General features: G+C 38.4%; 1 protein-coding gene across 1 annotated transcript in view; it reads left to right on the top strand.

The window, feature by feature from the left end:
• LOC146305961 (diacylglycerol kinase delta) overlaps positions 1-21188 on the top strand; it is a 96339-nt gene that overhangs the window by 40330 nt on the left and 34821 nt on the right. The window lies entirely within an intron of this gene.

Genomic DNA, 21188 nt, shown 5'->3' with positions numbered 1-21188 from the left:
GATTTAAAAATACACCTAAAACCTTTTATTGAATTATTCAGATTGTATCATACAGATATGGATGTAAACTGGAACTTGTCTGGTTGGTGGAGGCATACATCTATGAGGTGGTAATATGTGTGAAATACCCTGTTATAGTAATTAAATTTATCCATTAAAGGACACTCCAAAATATCCATTATTCTCATTATCATCCACATAAGTGTGTGTGTGTGTGTGTGTGTGTGTGTGTGTGTGTGTGTGTGTATGCACACATGAATATACCTGTGTATTAGTCTGTATAGTAATGGGATGATCCACTTTATCTTGACCTCCTAAGTTCATCTCTGTGCTGATGTGAATCCAGACACTCTCATTCCTGAGCAGAATTACTGTCAGTTACCTTCCAATTTCAATTAAAAAATCAAAATATTGAAATAACTGATAATATCAGAAATCCAACCAGATATCCAACTTCTCCAATCATCTGTATAAAGTCTGGTAAAAGTAAGTAAGGTAAACAACACGTCTTGCAGATATTTTCAGTACTTAATAAGTATTTTTTTTCCACTGTTGCTTGTTAAAAAAGTTATCAGGTTTCTTTGCAACGGAATTGAAGTCTCTATCACCACTGTCTGCCACAAATAACAATCAGAACTGTACCAAATGAGACGGAGATGCTGAATTTTAATGTAGAGTCAATGCTGGCGAGGGAAGCTGAGCTGCAGAGGAAGACGTCGCCGTGACAAGAGAAGTCACATGATTCATGTTACTCGACTTGATTCAGAATGACTTGACCCTGGTGCGCCGTCACAGAACCTGTCCACAGGCTCCGAGCTCTTTTATCACATTTAGGCACTCTGCTGAGGAATTGGAGCTGCACAAACACAAGCCTGAGGCTTTTCTTCTTCGTGCTTTAATCTGTCAGTTCTCAAAGCCTGTGTTTATGTCGTCGACCCACCTACGGGTTCACAGCTGCAGGCACTTTGTATTTAGACAATTCAGTTAAAGGATACAAAGAACAAAATGTTACAGTAAAGAAAGTCTTCATCTATTGTACAGTTTGGCATCAGACATGGTCATTATTATGGCTGCAACTAACGATTATTTTCACAGTCGATCAGTCAGTTATTTTCTCGATGAAACGATTAATAGTTGCTTGCCTATAAAATGTCAGGAAATGCTGAAAAATATTGTTAAATGTTTCCAGAAGCCCAAGATGAAGATATTCAGGTTACTGTCAGAGAGAAACCAAAAATATTCACATTTAAGAAGGTAAAATCACAGAATTTTGAGGGTTTTTTTACTCACACCCATTAATCGATAATCAAAATCACTGGCGATTAATTGAATAATCAATTAATAATTGATTATTCAATTAGTCGTTGGCAGCTCTAGTTGTTATGTCAGGTGAAAGACATTTCTCAAGATTCTTTTATTGAATACTTAACTAAGGAAATATAGAAAACACAAAATCTGCACCTGACTCAGAATTATGTCAGTCGATTTTTAGTTGGAATATTTTGGTTTCTTACTCCTCTCTGACAGAAACTGAATATCTTTGGTTTTGGACAAAACAAGACATTTGAAGAAGTCACCTCGGGCTTTGGGAAACATTTTCGCCGTTTTCTGACATTTTGAAGCAAACAACTATGCAGCCCTAGTATAAATATTCAACTATTTGTTCCTTTTTTTCCATATACGCTATCAAGCAGTGCTTTATTGAACTGACAGATATTTGAATAGGGTTTGGCATCGTCATGATTTATTCGCTGTTTCCATTGACATTCCATTTTTTTTGCAATATTTCACCCTTTTTGTTTTTTGGACACTGTCACGCTGTGACTTTATTCTGGAAACACCTTATCGTTCCTCTTTAAATATTATGACTTCCTTCTTAAAGTGTACATACACAGACTGTCCATCAGTGTTCTGTATCCCTCCCTCTCTCTCCATCTTTACTCAAATATTCTGAACTCCGTGTTCACAAACTAGTTCTGGAAAGCTCTTGCAAACGCTAGTAAGTGACCCTTGAGTTTAGATATTTGACTGCAAAGTTAAAAATGATCGTCCATACTCTAGAAACATAATTATCCAACACTGTAAAAGTGTTGAAGATTCTTCTCGGTGCCTTCCTGTTTATGCTTCCGTTTTAAATAGGGGCCCCCAAACTGATGTGGGTATTTTTAACCATATCAGCAGGTGATATATAGTAGACGCCTCATGAAGGGCTGATTGTGTCAGAAGTCTGTAGCTCTACTCAACAGACTGATGAAGCAATGCATTGTGAAATGTTGTGTGTAATCTAAAATGTGTCTGCACAGTTTACTGCAGTCTGAATTTACTTCTCTTGCTTGTTGTGTTTTTGGTTTGTGAGATTTTATTGAAAAACTGCAGTGTTTCTCCCTCAGATGGGGAGAAAATAAACACTGCTGAGTACAAAGCTACAAAATACAGATACAGTAGAAGAAAATAAAATCTCTAAAGTGATTTTTTTTACCTCCTGCTGTCAGTGAGTGAACATGTGACAGCTGCTTTTTTTTTTTTTATAGGAAAATTATGTTTTTAATTGCAGCCCGAACTCTGGTCATGACTTTTTAACCTTTGCTCATTCCAAAAGTTGAAAACATCTCAGAGCAGAGAGGATATGATCAAATCTGTGAGGTGGTTATGTGGTTAATATTTGAGTGGGTTTAATGTGGTTGTGTGCGCACGCTATTTTAGGGTCATGAAATATTATCTGTTGGGCCAATAATGAGTCACTATATCATAATGGAAAAGAGATTGAAAAAGCATGGCTTGTTTCACAAAAACATTTTCGAGATGATCTTAGCCCACACCCTGACAATGAGAGAAATGTAAAGTTCAGATTGCATGATCTTTTATGATGTGATACTGGCTGTCTTGTGTTCAGGAAAAGCCATAAAACACACACACAAAAAAGAGAGAAAACGATGGCGATCTTTCCTCTGTTTCACAGTTCCACTTTGCAGCAGCATCAACATCTTTCCGCTTCGGCTTGTGACCATGTTCACAGCTCTGTGCATACAAGTGCTCCACCCTCCTATTGGTTAACTTTACATACTAGACGAGAGAAGTTGTCACACCATCGTCCTTCTGTTGGGTCGTTGTGCGAAGTCATGAGAAGTCGCAAATGCGGCGTCAGTTGTTGTCCACTGTGGTACTCGACACGAGATAAAACGATCACTTGTTGTGACCATTTTTTAAAATTTTCTTTTAATCAATTGATTAAATTTTAAACAGAACCGCCTCCTACCAGAGACACTGGAGTCTATATGATGATTCTCTGGGGCACGAAACGACATTTGTTTGTTTTGTTTTGTTTTGTTTTGTTTTTTTACTGTAAGGGCCTGATAATAAGTTTAGTTTAAGCAAAAATAAAATGAAAAGAATGTAAGATAGTGGATATAAAATAATGTGTGCATGAATGTAACCTGAATACAAAACAAAAAATACTGTTTATTTTTCTTATATATAATCTCTCATCCTTAGTTTGTTTGGTTTGAGTCACAGTTATAGACCAATTTCCTTTCAATTTCAAAGAATGAACAAATAAACGTGTGTACTAAATGCAAAGAAAATATACAAAATAAATGAAAATGCTTTTAGGTGAAGGAGTCCAAGTTTAAACATGTCTGTCTTTGCAGAAATGTCACATACTCTTAGAAAAACTTTAGAGAAAGCAAGAAAAATGACTGCAGCTCCCTTTTCTGCACTTTTTTAAAAATCACTGTTTTAATCATGTTTTTATTTAGTGAACTTTCCTAGAATGCAAAGAAATGTAAAAAAAAAAATATTGCTAACAGAGTAGGAGAGAAAAATTAAAACCTGCGCCCTGAGTAGTAATAAAACTGTTCACATGAAGCAGAAGAAATCTCAATTTCGGTTTGGATGTACTTGTGAAACGAAGGAGTTTTTTTCTAATAAATGTAGCTGTCAGCAGTGTTTGCAGGAGCGCAGCAGGATTCAGTTTACTGCAGCAATTATGATCTGAACGACACTGTAGGGGAATGAGTGGAGAGGGCAGGAAAAGCCAACAGGTTGCCGTGGAAATCACTCATCTCCCATGACGACGACATCAGTGATGGCACAGAGCGAGGAGAGAGAGAGAAACATGTTTTTGCCTCCATTCCTCTGTGTGTGCACTAAGATGTAATACAAACAGGTTTGGGAGGGTTACCTTAAAAATGTATTCTGATACAGCTGCTAATTACCTGTTACTATTTTATTTTATCAGTAACCCAATCCAAGTATCACAATTATGTTAAAATAATGCAACTTGATTACTTTTAGTTACTTTTGAATTACCTCAGTACCAAATATGTTGAAGTTGTTTAGACTGATACAATGTTTTATGTTCATTGTTTGGTTCATTATATTAATAGTATCTTCTTTTATGCACAAATGCATGTTTAGATTAATAAAAGTAATTATGGGCATTTAAATGTAGCTAATCACAAACTTTTAGTAAACTAAGATACTGTAGATAGTAGTATTGACAGTTTAGCTAGCTAGTTGGACTGTGTGGTCTGCTAACATTAGCGGGTCTTCAAATGATGAAACGATGGGAAAAGAAAGTGGAGGAAAGGGGAAATGACAACAAGGGGAGGAGATGAAAGGAAAGGAGGGAGGAGAGGAGAGGAGATGAGAGTGAGGATGGAAAGGAAGGGAAATTATAGGAATACAAGGAAATGGGAGGGAATAAAGGAGAGAGAGAGGAGGTGAGGGGGTGGAAGGAAGGTAACAGAAATGAAGAGAGTTCAAGGAGAGGAAATAAGAGGAGAGGAAGTGATGTAATGCAGGTGGAGCAGAGAAAGGGGAGAGCAGAGATGGGAGGAGATCAGGGAGAAGATGAAATATGGGTGTGTTGTGTTTGTGTGTTTGTGTACTGTGGCTGGTGATTATCCCTGATGATCACACCGTGCTGCTTAATCTCGTCTCCGAGCTCTCATACACATCAGCTGCCGGCGTGTGTGTGTGTGTGTGTGTGTGTGTGTGTGTGTGTTTGAGGACTGTGTGTACCTCTAATGATGTCCCTGAGGACCTACTGTACATGTAAATATGATCTGTTTGAGATTTTTACATTGATTTAAATACATTTCAATTCATTTTAATAAAGTTGTGTGTGTGTGTGTGTGTGTGTGTGTGTGTGTGTGTGTGTGTGTGTGTGTGTGTGTGTGTGTGTGTGTGAGTGAGAGAGACCTGTAAAGGTGTGTGTGCTCTGCCATATTTTATCTTTTTATGTCCATGTGCTGTCAAATGATGTTTCTTCCCCTTGAAATTTGTAACCAGGCTCGTGAAGTAACAGATTACATGTAACGGGATTACGTACTTAGATACCAACAAAAAGTAAAACTGTAAAAGTAAAAGTAAAACTGTATTCCATTACAGTTTAAAAAAAAGAGACATAATCAGATTTCAGTTACATTTACTAAACATGGGGATTATTAAGTACTATATTATACACTGGATTTTTTGCAGCGTCTTGTTGGTATGTGTAGTTTCCTCTCCTCCTTTCCTTTCCCTTCCCTTCTGTCTTTATCTCATTTGCTCTGTTTCAAATTTGAAAACTTTATGGAAATGACTGCTCACTTACAGTGCAATAAAAACATGATCATCATCATCACAAATCACCAACAACAGCACCAGGGATGCCTGCTAATCACATCAGGAACCTTCCACTTCTACTTCACCATCATCCATCTCTCTCTGTGGCTCAGAGACTTATCTGTCCATACCACTATCTGTGTGTGTGTGTGTGTGTGTGTGTGTGTGTGTGTGTGTGTGTGTGTGTGTGTGTGTGTGTGTGTGTGTGTGTGTGTGTATGAGTGTGTGAGAGGATTATGCCGCATCAGAGCCAGATTTGGTCCGTATGCTCCAAGGCAATCACCCCCCCCACCACCAGCAGCAGCAGCAGATTATGTGTCCTTCACTGCACAAACCTCACAGGCACGAGCCCAAAAACTGGATGATATTTCAAAAACACATTAACATACAGGCATGAAATGTGAAGAAACGTGTGTGTGTGTGTGTGTGTCAGAAAGTGAGTGCATGTGTGTTGTGTCTGGCTGTCTCCACCCATCTGTCCATCTTAAAGTACGACACTCTCATTAGACTCTCTCTGGTTGTTTTTTTGTGCATATCACTGGTGTGTGCGTCTATTAATAAACGCACAGAGGTACATGAGACAGGATGTGGTCGCCATGGTGCAAGTTCCTCCCACGCCTTGTTCTGTCTCGGTGCGTGTGTGTGTGTGTGTGTGTGTGGTCAGACAGTGTGTTTGTGCATGACAGATGATGCAAGCCGTCTCTGTTTGAAATGATCCTTTTCTCACTGTTTCTTGCGCAGTTTGATAGAATTTGTTGCAAAAATAAAAGTTGTGAAAGATAGAAGGGTTGACACTTGCAAGAGACGCGCACACACACATATATACACACACACAGAAGGGAAGCCTGCTTTACTTTCTGTTCGATCAGAGAGACAGAGGACAAAATGTCAAGGTGAAAAGAGTGGTAAATTTTTATTATTTGCACATGCCTGCGTGTCCTTACATCTCCAAGCTGAAGGTTGATTCCAGAGTCGAGCTGTTACCGTGACAACCGTGCATGCCTTTGCATCACCAGGTTTAAATGTCAGGAAACAAAAAGAGAAAATATGAGTAATTAAGAACAGGTCAGCTGCTATTTGCAAATGAAGGGAAACAGGGAAAAAAATCACAATGGGAAGTCAAAAATAGAGATAGAAATTAGGATATAAAAAGTCATAATTATGAGATTAGTCATAAAAAAAGAAATTATGAGATAAAAAGTTACAATTATGAGATGAAAGTAAAAAAATATGGGATAAAAAATCAAATATTAGATTAAAAGTTGAACTGAGATAAACGTCAATTAATTAATCATTTAATTATCTCAAAATTTAGACTTTTTATCCACCTTTACTCATGATTATAATAATAATTTTGCCTTTTAACCCACTATTCTGACTTTATATGTCAATTTCAATTTTCTTTTCCGCAATGATTTTCTCATAACTGTTTCTCATAATTGTGACATTTTATATCATAATTTAGATTTTTTCATAATTTCTACTTTCTTTCTCAAGACTGACTTTTTATCTCAAAAGTTTGACGTTTTCTCTGAATTTCAGCTTTTTCCTCATAAATTTGACATTTTGTCTCATAGCTAATTTTGACTTACCTTTCTTGAAAAGAGCAATAAATACTACTTTTTATTATTTGTGTGTGTGTGTGTGTGTGTGTGTGTGTGTGTGTGTGTGTGCGTACGTAAATGTGTGTCCTTTCATTTCCAAATTCTGACTTTTTATCTCATAATTCGGACTATCTTTTAAGAACTTTTTAACATATTTTCAATTTCTTATAATTAAGCCTTTTAATTTGGACTTTTTCTGTCATATTTCTGACTTTTTACCTCATACAATTTTTATCATAATCATGACGTACTGTTATTGGCAGCAGTGGATAAAACTCAAGATGAAAAGAGTGATAAATTTTACTTCATATTAGGTGTGTGTGTGTGTGTGTGTGTGTGTGTGTGTGTGTGTGTGTGTGTGTGTGTGTGTGTGTGTGTGTGTTTGCCCGGTGATTGTGTAAGTGTGTGTGTGTCCTTACATTTCTAAGCTGAAGGTTGATTCCAAAGTCGAGCTGTTACCATGGCAACCCTGCATGCCTTTGCATCATCGAGTTTGAATGTCAGGAAACAAAAAAGAGAAAATATATGTAATTGAACACGGGTTGGCTGCTATTTGCATACGATACTCTTGATTTGTTTGTTTTGGCCACCTCTGAGTGCCAGACGGGTGGGGTCTGCACCATCAGGACAATACAGGCAGCTTCTCAAACATAAAATTGCTCAGTAAATACACTCAGATGTGTTTCTATGCTGAGTAAATAGCTTTGGATGTCTTGTGTCTGAAACCCCACCTGTGTGGCGTTCCAAGGTGTTTAAGACAAATGCTAAAAATAATTTCTGGACTTAAAAGCCCCACAGAAACATGTTTTTTTTTAAGTGTAGACATGTCCACAGAGGGAACCCAGTGTGTGTGTGTTTCTATATATAAACTAGCACGCACACAGCTGTGAGGCTTTGAGGAGTTAAAACAGTGCCAAATGTGACGGAAACAAATGACTGCACCACTCTCCTCCTCTCTTCCAATTTTTCATTCCCTTTCTGTCTTTTTTCATGTTTCTCTCATATTTTTCTTCCTTCCCAAACCCTCATTTAATTTCTGCCTTGCCGTTCCACTCCCCTTGCACCCCATCACCTTGCCTCTTCTCGGTTTTCCCACCACCTCCACCTCTTTCTCAGTCTGCCATCTGCTGGAGAAACACGATAACTGCAGCCTTTTCAAAAATCACAGGCGGTGACATTGGGGGAGCCTCATTTGGCATTCCGACGATGTCCGTCCAGGGACGGCGTGGCCTCGTGATTACAGAAACAAGGCTGTATTTGAAAGGTCAGGGCGTTCAGTGTCTGCAACGGCCAGTGTGCGTCTGTTTTAATTAGTTCTGGCAAAGACACACCTGAAAGTGCCAGTGTCTCTATGTCATTTCCAGTAACTCATGAATAAACAGCTGCCGTCCATCGTTGATGAAAAACTCCTGTTTCATTCAGCAGATCAGGTCTTTGAATTCAATATCTCATAAAGTTTGTTCCATTCTAACATTAAATATAATTAAATGCAGAGATTCAAATAAGATTTATGTGTTGTGTGTTGAAAGCAGTTGTGTTAATGGTTTTGCAGCAGTTACAAAAATATGACGCAGTGATTGTGATACTCAGAATAATTACAGTAAATGAGCAGTTTGTTTGTGCTCTTGTGCATGAAAGTTCCAGTCATAAAAGAGGATGTTGGTGTCTCTGTCACTTCCAATAACTCATGAATAAACAACCCAATATAGCTTGATATAATCTTAAACGTCATTTGAGAGAAAACCAGTCTCGCGTTTTCTTGATACTAGAATTTTAAACTTAGATGCAATACATGTTTAAAAAACTTTCGATTCTTTCTTTTTTTGTAGATTAGTAATCTTTACACAGGAAGAGTACAGAAAAAGTAACGGAACTCTGGGTTTGCTACAAACAAAATTTCAGGCAGGGAAAAAATGTCTTGTATGAGTACTAAGATCACTTTTTATAGTTTTGGTGCTTTTGATATGAAACACGTGGCATTGAAAAGTATTGATACTTCTGATACTTTTGACAGCCTTATTCTGTCTAAAAATCATTATATGAGAGACTTTTATTTAGAAAGACAAGACTTGTAACTTACACTAAGATCCAAATCTATTTATGGTATATTTCACACTTTTTTCTTCATTTTTTGAAAGTAGTCATGTTAAAGATGCTGCAAAAAACTATGATGAATGAGTTTTAAAAGAGAATACAATCATTTTCAAACATTTTTATAACCTGTATTGAGTTGAATACAGTACAAAGACAAGATATTCAATGTCCATATTGACAAACTTTATTGTTTTTTGTAAATTTACACTCACTATGAATTTAATTCCTGCAACATGTTTCAAAGGAGCAGGATTTGTGTTTCCATGATACATGACAAGCATGGATGGGATGAAGTCACCACTTTGTGGGCAAATAGTCCCAACAGTTTAAAAACAATGTTTCTCAACACAAAACTGCAAAGAATTGAAAGATTTCACCATCTACAACCCATAATATCATTACAAGATTCAGAGAACTCTCAGCAAGGCTGAAAACTAACATTGAATCATTGTGACCTTTGACCCCTCAGGCAACACTGCACTAAAAACCCACATAATTGTATAACGTATACTGCATGGACTTGGGAACACTTTGGAAAACTGTTGTCATTAAACACAGTTTACTGTTGAGACTCTACCATGAAAAGGGCAAGACGTATATCAACAAGATCTACAAACACTTCAGACATCTCTGAGCTCATCTGAGATGGACTGAGTTTCTTGCAAATCATTGCTTTCTGTTTTTATTTACATTTTACACAAACTCTCAGTTCTTTTGAAATTGGGGTTGTAAAAGTAGGATGCAGTATTTTCAACTGTAAGTGGGCTGCCTGCGAATGTAGAAGAGGAGTGTATCTTGCTCAGGGCCAAATCTCAAATGTCATCTGAAAAATTAAAATGTCTGGGATGTTTCCTCGTGCCCTTCTGCTCCGTCTTGCCCAGGATTTCTGCAGTGTTTCTTAAAATAAAATAGATTCTTTTCCATCAGTAGTTCACTCAGAATTCACTTTAAAGCTCCCTTTGCAACAGAAAAACAATTAGGAATCCCAGTGGCACGTAATTATGGTCTGAAAAACAGCTTCAGTCATGTTAGCATGGCCCTGTCTGGTGCAAACAGACGAACAAACTGTACACTAATAACTTCATAATGAGAGCGAGGAGGTAGATGCACTAATGAAGCAGCATGAAGACCCAGAGTGGCCTGTATGTTTCCTATCAAGGGAAACCCCGCAGCACAGACAGAGGAGACAGAGATAACATGCCTATAATCAGTCATTTCACATCAATAACTCTGCTACATGACTCATTAAAGTCACTAATGAAGCTCTTTGACCTGATTCTAGAATTGATTTAACCACAAGTGATTTGGATGAGAGAATAGAAAGATGGGGGTGGGAGAAAAAAAAAAAAGTTTTGGATCGGAAGAGCAGGAAAAAAAACAGACTTAAGGGAATTGAGGGGGAGAGACAGCAGGATGGAGAGACGTAGAGACAGACAGAGAGACGGAGAGTTGGTGTCAGTGAGTGAGTCCGCAGGGAACAGCATGTTTCTGCTCATTAAAGACAGAATGATATGCCGACTGGCAGAAAACATACACACACACAAACACACACACCCGCTCTAATTTGCCTTGGCAGATGAGACACTGATCTGACACTGAAGGCAGTCGGACGACGGTGCGTAGGCAGCAGACGCACGCACGCACACACACACGCACACACACGGTCAGGACAGCTCTTGCAGGCTGGCAGGACACACGTTTGTGTGATCAGAGTGATGTTTCCAGCTCTTTTAAGCAGAGTGGGGTACCGTTAACCTCCACGTCAATCTGACATGATGTGACTGACTGTGTGTGTGTGTGTGTTTTTGTATGTGTGGGTTTTTAAAGCCCCATCCTAACCAAAAACTGACATTTTTAGGTGAACGTTTCTTTTTTAGGGCTGCCCCCAGAATGTCTGAGACGCCTCAGGCGACTCAAAGATTCAAGTTTGTCAAGACGAAAAATAAATTATCTCAACTAAAGATTATAGGTCAGCAAAACTTTTTAAAGTTTATTTGAGTTGGGCTCAAAACTTAAAAATCTATGAAACTGAAATTGAAATTTGGATTTTTTTTTCAACTATTATTTTTTACAGTGTAGTATTAAATATTTAGGATGTGTAATAAGTGATAGTAGGCAACAATTTTATTTCATTACTCAATAAAATGAAATCTGACATGATTAAATTGATGAATCTTCCCTTAAACTTTAAAGGAAGAATCTAATTTGTAACAGTGCAGTTAATCAACATTGTCAGGAAATAAACACCTTGGACAGGGGCTTTAAAATTATTTAATGCCCTAATTCAGCACTAGAGCAGAAGCAGAATTATCGTGTGTGTGTGTGTGTGTGTGTGTGTGTGTGTGTGTGTGTGTGTGTGTGTGTGTGTGTGTGTGTGTGTGTGTGCTCTCAGTGCCAATCAGACAAGTTCCTCCAGTTCTATTTATAGCCTCAAGGAAATAAGCTTGTTCCTACATGAACACACAGACACATACACGCACCTTTCCTCTGAGGTGTGTGTCATGTAAGAAGGGGGAAGAGCTTATTTGCATGCTCCACCTTATCTCCAGCTTGTGTGTGTTTAAGAGAGAGAAAGACACACACACACACACACACACACACACACACACACACACACACACACGGAGTAGAGGTGTGTCCTGCAGCACACCTGAGGGGGCGGAGCTACCTGACAGGGGAAGTTTGAAAGAAAGGAAGTAGGATTGTATTGTTTGAGGAGCTTCGGCTGTGAAAGGAGAGTGACTGCTGAGGCAGGGTGTGTAAAGGGGAGACATATAGAGAGATTTGAAGGGGCATTTAGTATAGAAATCCTAAAAAACGCTAGAAGAAACTGTTTTTAACAAGAGGAAGAAGAGAAAGATGGATAGAGAATGAACCAGACAGCTTCAGGAAAGAGCAAAAGTTGAGAGTCACAGCACTACTGGAGGCCTTTTAGCTTAGTTGTACCACACTAGCGTTGCTCACCTCGTACAGACAGTGAGGTCATCGATGCCGGGGTTGTGTCAGCCCAGTGGGTGCTGCATGGCACCCCTGTTGTTTCGCTGTGAGGGAGGAGGGCACGGGGACGACGACCAGCTCAGCCACGACGACCAGCTGGAGTCCAGACACATCGAGAAGTCACAGGGGAGTCGCCTGGTGGACGAGGTCAGTGTGAGACAGATAATGATGTACCATGAGACAAAAAGAGGATGTTCGATGATATTAGATGATATTTTAAGGTTATTTTTGCTTGTGGTCACAGTGCAGGAAGCTTGGTTGATTCTGACAGATTTTGGGAGCTCCAGCAGAAGGTGTTCAGTGGTTTTGTGTTGGTTCAAAGTCAGTTTTGGTTCAGCAGATTCTATATTCACACTGTGTCTGTGTGGTCATTCATTAATCATTTTATGTTCTGCATGTTCAGGGTGGAAGAGCATTCAAAAGATCCAAAGACATCAGTCTGTCAATGTTTGTCCTAATTTATAGGCTAAATAACAGGTGCTGTTGCTCAGGAGGTAGAGACCACAGGATTGGTGTCCACGTGTCAAAGTGTCCTTGGACAAATTGCTGTTGACTAGGGATGCAACTAATAATTTTTTTCGTCATCGATTTATATGTTGATTATTTTCTTGATTAACTGATTAGCTGTTTGGTCCATAAAATGTCAGATAATGGTGAAAAATGTTAATCCCTGTTTCCCAGAGCCCATGATGATGTCCTCAGGTCTTGTATTGTCCACAAGCCAAAGATATTCAGTTTACAGCTGAAGAGGAGTAAAGAAACCAGTAAATCTTTGCATTTGAGGAGCTGGAATCAAAGAATTTTGACATTTATTATTAAAAAATACTTAAAACAATTAATCAATGATTAGAATAGTTGGCAATTCATTTAATAATCATTTAACGATCAATTAATCAATGAATTGTTGCAGCTCTACTCTTGACAGTCAGACCAGCACCTTTCATGATAGCTTGCTGCTGTTGGTGTGTGAATGAGAGGCAAACTGTAAAGCACTTTGGATAAAAGTGTTGTATAAATGAAATTACCATTTACAAACTTTTAACTGTCACCTTTCAAGTCATAAAAGTTTATGACAATATTCAATATTTATGCCTCCAAGCTGGTGACAGGCATGTTTTTGTTTTGTCTGTACATACACATATCCCGTTCTTATGAATGTGATATCTTGTCTATCTTTTTCAAATTTGGCCCAAAAGTCCACTTGAACTCAAGGATGAACAGATTTTGGGAGAATTTTGAGGTCAAAGGTTAATGTGACGGTGACCTCACTAAACACATTTTTGCCCATAACTCAAGAATTCAAACACTTAATATGACAAAATTTCACACAAATGTCTAATAGGATAAAATGATGAAGTGAAGATGACAATTTATGTCCAAAAGGTCAAAGTATAAATGTGAATGGACTGAGCTGTTTGCAGAAACATAGAACTGCAACACTGTAGTACTAGTTTCATTATTTTCAACTTAAAATTCATGAAAAGACTGAAACCAACAATATATTAGTCCAACTCTGACTACTGTCTTACTTTCCTGTCTGTAAAAGTCAGCTCTAAGGCTGCCCCCAACCAAAGACTTTCCTAGTCATTTAGTACTGATTACTTCAATTCAAGATTGATAAGATTCAATTAAAGATTAGGGATGCACCGATTGAGACTAAAACAGAGACTAAAACTGGCTGCTTTTCTGCGTGAAGGGCCCCGACCACTGACCGGCTGGTCAGCGTCACATATCCAATTCTGTGCCCGTCATTGTCACACACGTGTTCTGCACAATGGTCACATCATGTGAGACAAACTGACCATGATATCACACCCATCACAGCGCTGATCGCAGCTACACACACTCAGACACATGCTTGCATGAAGTTGGTGTTAGCGACTGCTTCCAAGAATAGGATAAAGAGAAGAAAGACAGTCTACAACAAGACGGAGTAGCTGTGTGTCGCCAAACAGTGGTAAACTTTTTAGCTTTTCATGCTAATGTTAGCCAGCAGCAGACTGCTGTTCACAGAGAGACAGTTAAAATCTCACCTCCTGTTCTGGTTAAAGAATAAACAACCTGTGTTGATGTGTCTCCTCAAACATTTTATCATCCAGACTCATTTAACTTCTGCCTCTGTTTTTCTCAAGGAAAAGTTTTACTGCAGCAAACTGTTGCACCATGTCTGTCTCCGGTTTGTTAACATCTGCTTCCACATGAGATCATGTGAAATTGCATCCCAAGAACTCCCATGAGATCATTGAATCATGGAATATTGTGCTCCCCCTGTTCATAATCTTAATATAAAACAAGAAGAAGACTTTAGGGAAAATGTAACATAGTATTTAATCAATTACAGTTTTTAGAAGTTTTTAGAAAGACTGAAAATTATGAAAAAATCTGGAAACCTGAAATCAGAATCGGCCAAGAAAATTGAATCAGTGCATCTCTATTAAAGATATATATATATATTTTAAATTTTCAGCCCTACTCTTAACTATACCCCTGATAATTGTGTCCTGACCATACTGATAAGATGCAGCTCCCAAATTGAGCCTGAGGTCATAAATCTCCACAAATACATTCAGAAATACATACTTCATTGACAACAGCTGGCACTTTTATCAATAATAAAACAAGCAATATTTAATACTTGGTAAATATCCACATGTTGGTCTCCAGGTCGCTCAGCTCTCCAGGAAATAAACAGAACTCAGGTGATCTGCTGATTGTTTACAGTGTGAACGCTGAAGGTCAATCAGTCATGCAGGACCATGTGTGAGGTGGCGGGATCGGGGCTAGACAGGTCTGTGTTTGTGTGTTTGTGTGTGTGTGCACTCAGTTGGGTTGTTAAATGTAGCTGACTGAAATAAAGGGTTGAATCAGTCAGATTAGTGTGTGTGGGTGCACTTCAGAGCTCCGTTCAACTGTGTGTGTGTTTGTGTGCGTGCGCACATTTTGCAGATGAGTAAGTATTGTGTGATAATGTGTGCACATCCACTTCATAGCTCTCCAGTGTGTGTGTGTGTGTGCGCGCATCAGGTCTACTGGGGCTGATTGTTGTGATGTAATTAGTGCTGCTCTAATGAATACACTGATCTGTCTGACAACATCTCTCAGCTGGAGAGCTGAGGAGGAAAACACCATCGAGGGTGTGGCATCAGTTTGACCGCACACTGATGCAGAACATGACCTTCGCACTATATGTTGTGTTTATGCAGCCATATGTACAGTACACGTGTGCTTTTTGCTCTGCGGAGTAAAACTAGCCAATCAGAAAGCAGCCATACATTTTATAAAGTCTAATTCAACCAGGCAACTTTGACTAAGAACATTATGAAGTACAGAAATGTCCTCAAGGAGGTGTTGTGAGAAGGTCACACATGTTGTAGCCTTATACATGTGCATAATAATGTCAGTCTAGTTTATTCTATATCTTTAGTTTCTATGATAACCCTGCATGCAGTATGTGGTTAAACTTTGCACTCAGATTGTGAAGGTTTTATTGCATGCAAACTTCACTCCAAAGCTCTAAATGATAATGTTACAAGTTTAAGTCTGATGCAGATTTCAGTGTGAAGCTGCAAACTTGTCTTGTTGTTCTAACAAATCTACCTCCGCCCAAAGGTCTCATCATAACAGTGGCTACACCCAGCTCTAAGACCACTTGCAAACACACATAATATAAACTTTGCTTCTCTAAACTCCCATCTTGGTGGTGCCAAGTCAACATAACACTTTTTACACACACCATTTTCTGATATTTTATTGGCAAACAACTATTAATTGATTAATTGAGAAAATAATTGACCGATTAAACATTAGTTGCAGCCCATAGTCCATAGTCTTCATGGCTTCGTAGGGATATCATACCATATATTTTTTGCAAAGTTTGTTGTACAATTTTCCAAAACATTGGTATTTTGTAGCCAACTGTAAGCTAGGTGCTGCTAATAAATAAGCAGCTGTAACTGTATTGATTTAGTTTTAGGCTAAGTTATGATTAACTTTTTAAAGATAGTACAGACACGTTAGCGAGCAGCTGTACAGCTAGCAACAAGCTAGCAATAGGACTACGCATCACTTGATAACTTAGCCAAATGATACAATACAATACAAAAAAACGTTTTATTCCTTATAACATGTTTTTTGCTTCATTTAACGTTAGCCTTTCAATCCATCAGTGCAGAGTTTTATCAAATAAAATAGCCTGTTATATACTTCATGATTTAGATCCGGAAATATTAAACAATGGAAACAAAACTACAAGTTTGATTAAGCCAGTTTTAAGTCTTAATACTTTAAATCATACAGTATGACCTTCGGTAATATCAGCAGTTGCTATGTTTATAGCCACTTTTGTCAAACAAAAACACTCTGATTAGCTTTTTGACTGACGGCTCCTGGTAGTGTAGCTGTGGCAACCATGGATAAGCTCGACTGGTTACACACCTTACCGTTATCTGCGATGTGTCAGGTGGTTCAGTCAAAAGAGACCTTTACACCTTCTTGTTTGTGTGTTTCCTTCTGTCTTCCTCCACCTCAAACGTTGCCGGCTCTTTTGTTTTCTCCTCTTTTAAGTCGACTCTGCAGGATTCCTGTTTGTTGTAATTCCTGCATCGTACCTTTTTTGTGCTTTGTTGTTTCTCTTTCTTGCTCTTTGCTGCCATCGGTTTCTTTTTCCTATCTCCTTCTCGCTAATGATCTATACCACTGGGCAATCTATCATGGTTCCCACCATCAATCCTTCCTCTCTTCTTCCTCCTTTATTTCTCTTCCTCTGCTTTTCTCTGTAACAGTGTGACAGTATGAGATTTGCTCTCCTTCAGGGTATAAAAGCACATTTATTCTCAGAGAGACACTGCGAGAGCACAAGAGGCTGTATGTGCCATTACAAGGAGAGATATCTCATGGACACACGTGTACACGAGCTCTCAGAGAGATGTAGTTGAGAAATGGGATCGTGATGGAGCGGTGAATTAGATTTATGACTGGTTCGGAGGTGGCTGTTACTTCAGGCAGAGACAGTGAGACAGAAACACTGTAAGTTGAAGAGGAAACCAGAGAGACAGATGACAGTGAGACAGGAAGAGAGATGAGGTGGGAGGGAGACATGTAAACAGAAATAACACAGCTAAAACAGAAACCGATAACAGGAGACAAGGGGGAGGGTATTCTAGACATTCAAGATATTTATTTCTTTCACTTTCCTGTCAGTGTATATATTTATTCTTCCTTTGTCCTCGCCTGCTGATGTGCGTTCTGTTGCTGTAATTATAGACAGGTAAGCCGTCATGCTAGTTACTATAGGATAAAAGACAAAGTTAGCCAAATGAACTTGCTACTGTACAAGATACAGTAAAGTACAAGATGCTAGCAACACAACTTGCAAGCCAGTCAATTTAATTTCATATAAGTTAAAAACTGTAGTGTATTATTTATAAGGCTTCTCAGATTGTTGTGTCAGTTTTTTTCCAAGAGCATAAGCGTCAGCGTGGTTTTTTGTAACTTACCTTCTGTTTATGAGAAATACAATATGTTCTTTTAATGTTTAAGCACTTTGTAACCTAGGTTTTGAAAGGTGCCATATAGATACATTTTACCTACTTTTTGTATCAATACCAAAGCCATTGAAAGATTGAATTAAGTAACTTTATATGCTACGTAACCTAACGCCCCGTTTAGTTTATTCTTGTTATTCCAAGTGTTTTGTATCCAGATAAAACCCAGATGTGACTGAAGCCATTATCACATGAGAGTTTTTTTATTGTCACACATGCTTTCAGTTTCTGTTGTTCATTTAAAAGTTGTCGCTACACTTTCTCCTGTCATGCTGTCAGTTGGTGGTGCATGAATTGTCCTTCAGGGCAGATTTTCAGATCAAGTACTGATACTGGAGATTCCTGCCAAGTAGTAGCTAAGCCTGCTGCTCCGGGTTATCCCTTACACCGGGAAAACAACATACCTGTTTTATGGAAAGAGCCTTTTGTCATCGCCTGTCCTGTCGTTTTATTACGGGGCTATTTAGCAGTCGTGCTCCTGATCTGGAGATAACAAAAACAATATCCTTTCCACCTTCCTCCCAGTTTCCTTTCAGCGATTCTTTGTCATATCACTCTGTGGCCCTGAAGTTGTGTCAATAAAAGTCACACTCTTATGCTCCTTAACACAAAGAGCTTTCAGTGTTTATGATATGGGAATTTTGGTCCATTGTGCTGCTAAACTCAGCGTAAAACAAGTCAATAAAACTGTTAATAGCTTGTGCCACTACTCAAATGTAAATATACTCAGATTTTAATTAGCTTGAGGTGGAAATTACCAGTTAAACAAGTTATACTTAGAGAGACTGTCAAATATTTAAACATCATTTATAAATTGTTCACATAGTTAAAGACAGTTTATCTTTTCCCACAGGTTGTAGTGGCAGTGCAGGTTGTGCAAGCTGTTTCATTACACATGACGTAAAGAACATCTGACAACTGGCTGATAATCCGATCGCCTGATTCACTCTGTTGTTGATTACAGTATGCAGGCATTTGTCCTGGAGGCTTTTACAAAAGAGCAGCATGATTAGTCATTTCCGGTGATATATTTAAGGTTTACGGAAATGTATTGACAATGTTTTTTCATTGTTTTCTCTTAAAATCTGTTTAAAGGGTATTGTAGTTTCTATAGGAAGAAATGTTTTTAGCAACTACGTTCTGGGTTTTTTCAATATATGTGTACACCATCAACCAAACAGACAGACATGCAGCGGAGGCAGGATATTTGCTAAAATGGAAAAATTCCCCAAAGCATTTCAAGAATGTACCCCCTTTGAAATATTGTTTCAGTCAAACACTCGCTGAACAACGCAAAACAGCTTTGGTAGAAAAATAAAATGCCTATAAAGAAGTACAGAGCTACTCCATCACTGTCAGCTTGTTTTTTCTTGACCCTTGACTGTATAGCATTGGGCCTGTTTTTACTTTCTTTTTCACTTCTTTGTCCATGTGTGCAGCAATATTACTGCTCCCTTTCAACCACAAATCAATTTTCTTGACTTTCGTCTGTCATTCAATACTGAAACTGACCTCCTGGTCACAGTAAATGCAACTGTGTTTGTTGCTTTTTTCTTCTGTGACATTTTACAGCAGTTGACAGTTTTTGGCAGTTTAATAATTGCATGTAGTTTATTCAAACTTACATTTACATGAACTTATTATAGCATAATTATCCTTGGAATTTTGCATGAATGATATTTTTTAAATTACTATTTTGTAGTGCTCCAAGTATCCCTAGGATTACTAGTGCCCCCATGTGAGAAACACTGAAATAACATATTCATAAAGTTAGTAAAAAAAAAAAAAGTAAAATATAGACAAAAATCTGACACGGAAATGGAGCACGGAGACATTTCCAGTAAATCTACTCCAGTTGTATCAGTTTCTGTGTGAAAACCCACAGCTGAGACAGTTGATGTTGGGTTCTGCCATGAATGTATGCAGGCAGCACACACTGATGCAGGCACAAGGTTATCTCTACGAGGAAGTCACAGGCTTGTCAACGGAGGCTGATCTAATGAAAGTTGCCGTGACGACCTGTGCAGGAATGTTGGCGATAAACGTGCGGGTACGATGCGAGCCGTCTGCAACGTGATCAGAGTTTTAAGATTGCATCAGCCTGTGTGTGTGTTGGTCTGTGTATGTGCCTGCTCTGGCATCCATCACTGGGTCCGGGTATCCTCATGTTCGAGAAATGAGGATCTCCATGGCGACCCCCTATGTCCTATCTCAAATTGATTACCCATGGTGCATTCTGTCCTCTCAGGGCATGCACTCATAAATAGAGAGAGAGACAAAGAAACGAGTGCATGATAAGCAGAGGCTCGGATGAGGAGGATGAAGTCAAACAACACCCACCACACGATAGAATCAGTGGGGACTTTCTGCTCTGCAAATCCATGACATCAAATCAAATCATGCGTTCCAGCCGTGTTAGTAATTTTCATGCAGACATGGATGGCTGCACCTCCTTACCTGCTGCACCGCCTCATCACTGTTGCTCCTATAATCACAGCGCAGGACATTACCTCAGGTGTTTTTGCTGCATTAACTCAACACACTGCATACTGACACTCATTTTCTTATTCAAACAAATGAGTGTAGAGGACTTATACTACTTATACCACAGCCCCTTCTAAAATCAACTACCCACATGGGCAGTTTCTACTTTAAAAATACATGTGATGCAGCAAATCTTTACATTTAAGATGCTGGAACAAACAAACATTTGACATTTTTGCTTGAACACTAATGAAATTATTTAATTAGCACAATGGTTGGCAATTTATTCTTTCAATCAATTGATCAACTAATTGATAATTTATGTCTGTGTTTAAAAAATGAAAGTTTGCATATTCTTGTGTTAAAAAAATGGAAACAACAAACATATATCTGTTAAAAAATGTTATGTTTTTGTGTAAAAAAAAGAAAATACACATTTTTTGTGTAAAAACACATTACGTTTGCACATTTCTATGGTTTTTTTTTTTAAGTTTTAAACAGGAAAGTTTAAGTCTTTTGTTAAAAATGTGTAAAGTTCATGTATGTAAACTAAACACACACTAGTCCACAGCTAGTTTTACGAGTTGGTGTTTAATTTGACGTTTGATCCAAGTTTTCAAACAGTTCATCTCTCATTCCCATGGTCTTCTACTAAAATAGTGCAGCTAGCCAACGGAGGCTGCGTGGTGACAAGTTGACGCAACAAAGTCCAAAAGTTTGTACAGAAATCCAGTTCATCTTTATGGATTATAGTGATGGGAAATTGACAAGAAGACAATCAGCATATGACACCTTTTATCTTGTGTGTTGTAGAGTTATGTGTTTTTGTGGACACATAAAGAATTCTTAGCGTTTCATA

Source organism: Lutjanus erythropterus, chromosome 23 (assembly GCF_056507025.1).
Source record: "Lutjanus erythropterus isolate fLutEry1 chromosome 23, fLutEry1.hap2, whole genome shotgun sequence".
In the NCBI taxonomy this organism is placed as follows: Eukaryota; Metazoa; Chordata; class Actinopteri; order Lutjaniformes; family Lutjanidae; genus Lutjanus; species Lutjanus erythropterus.
This window is presented reverse-complemented; position numbering and strand designations above follow the sequence as displayed.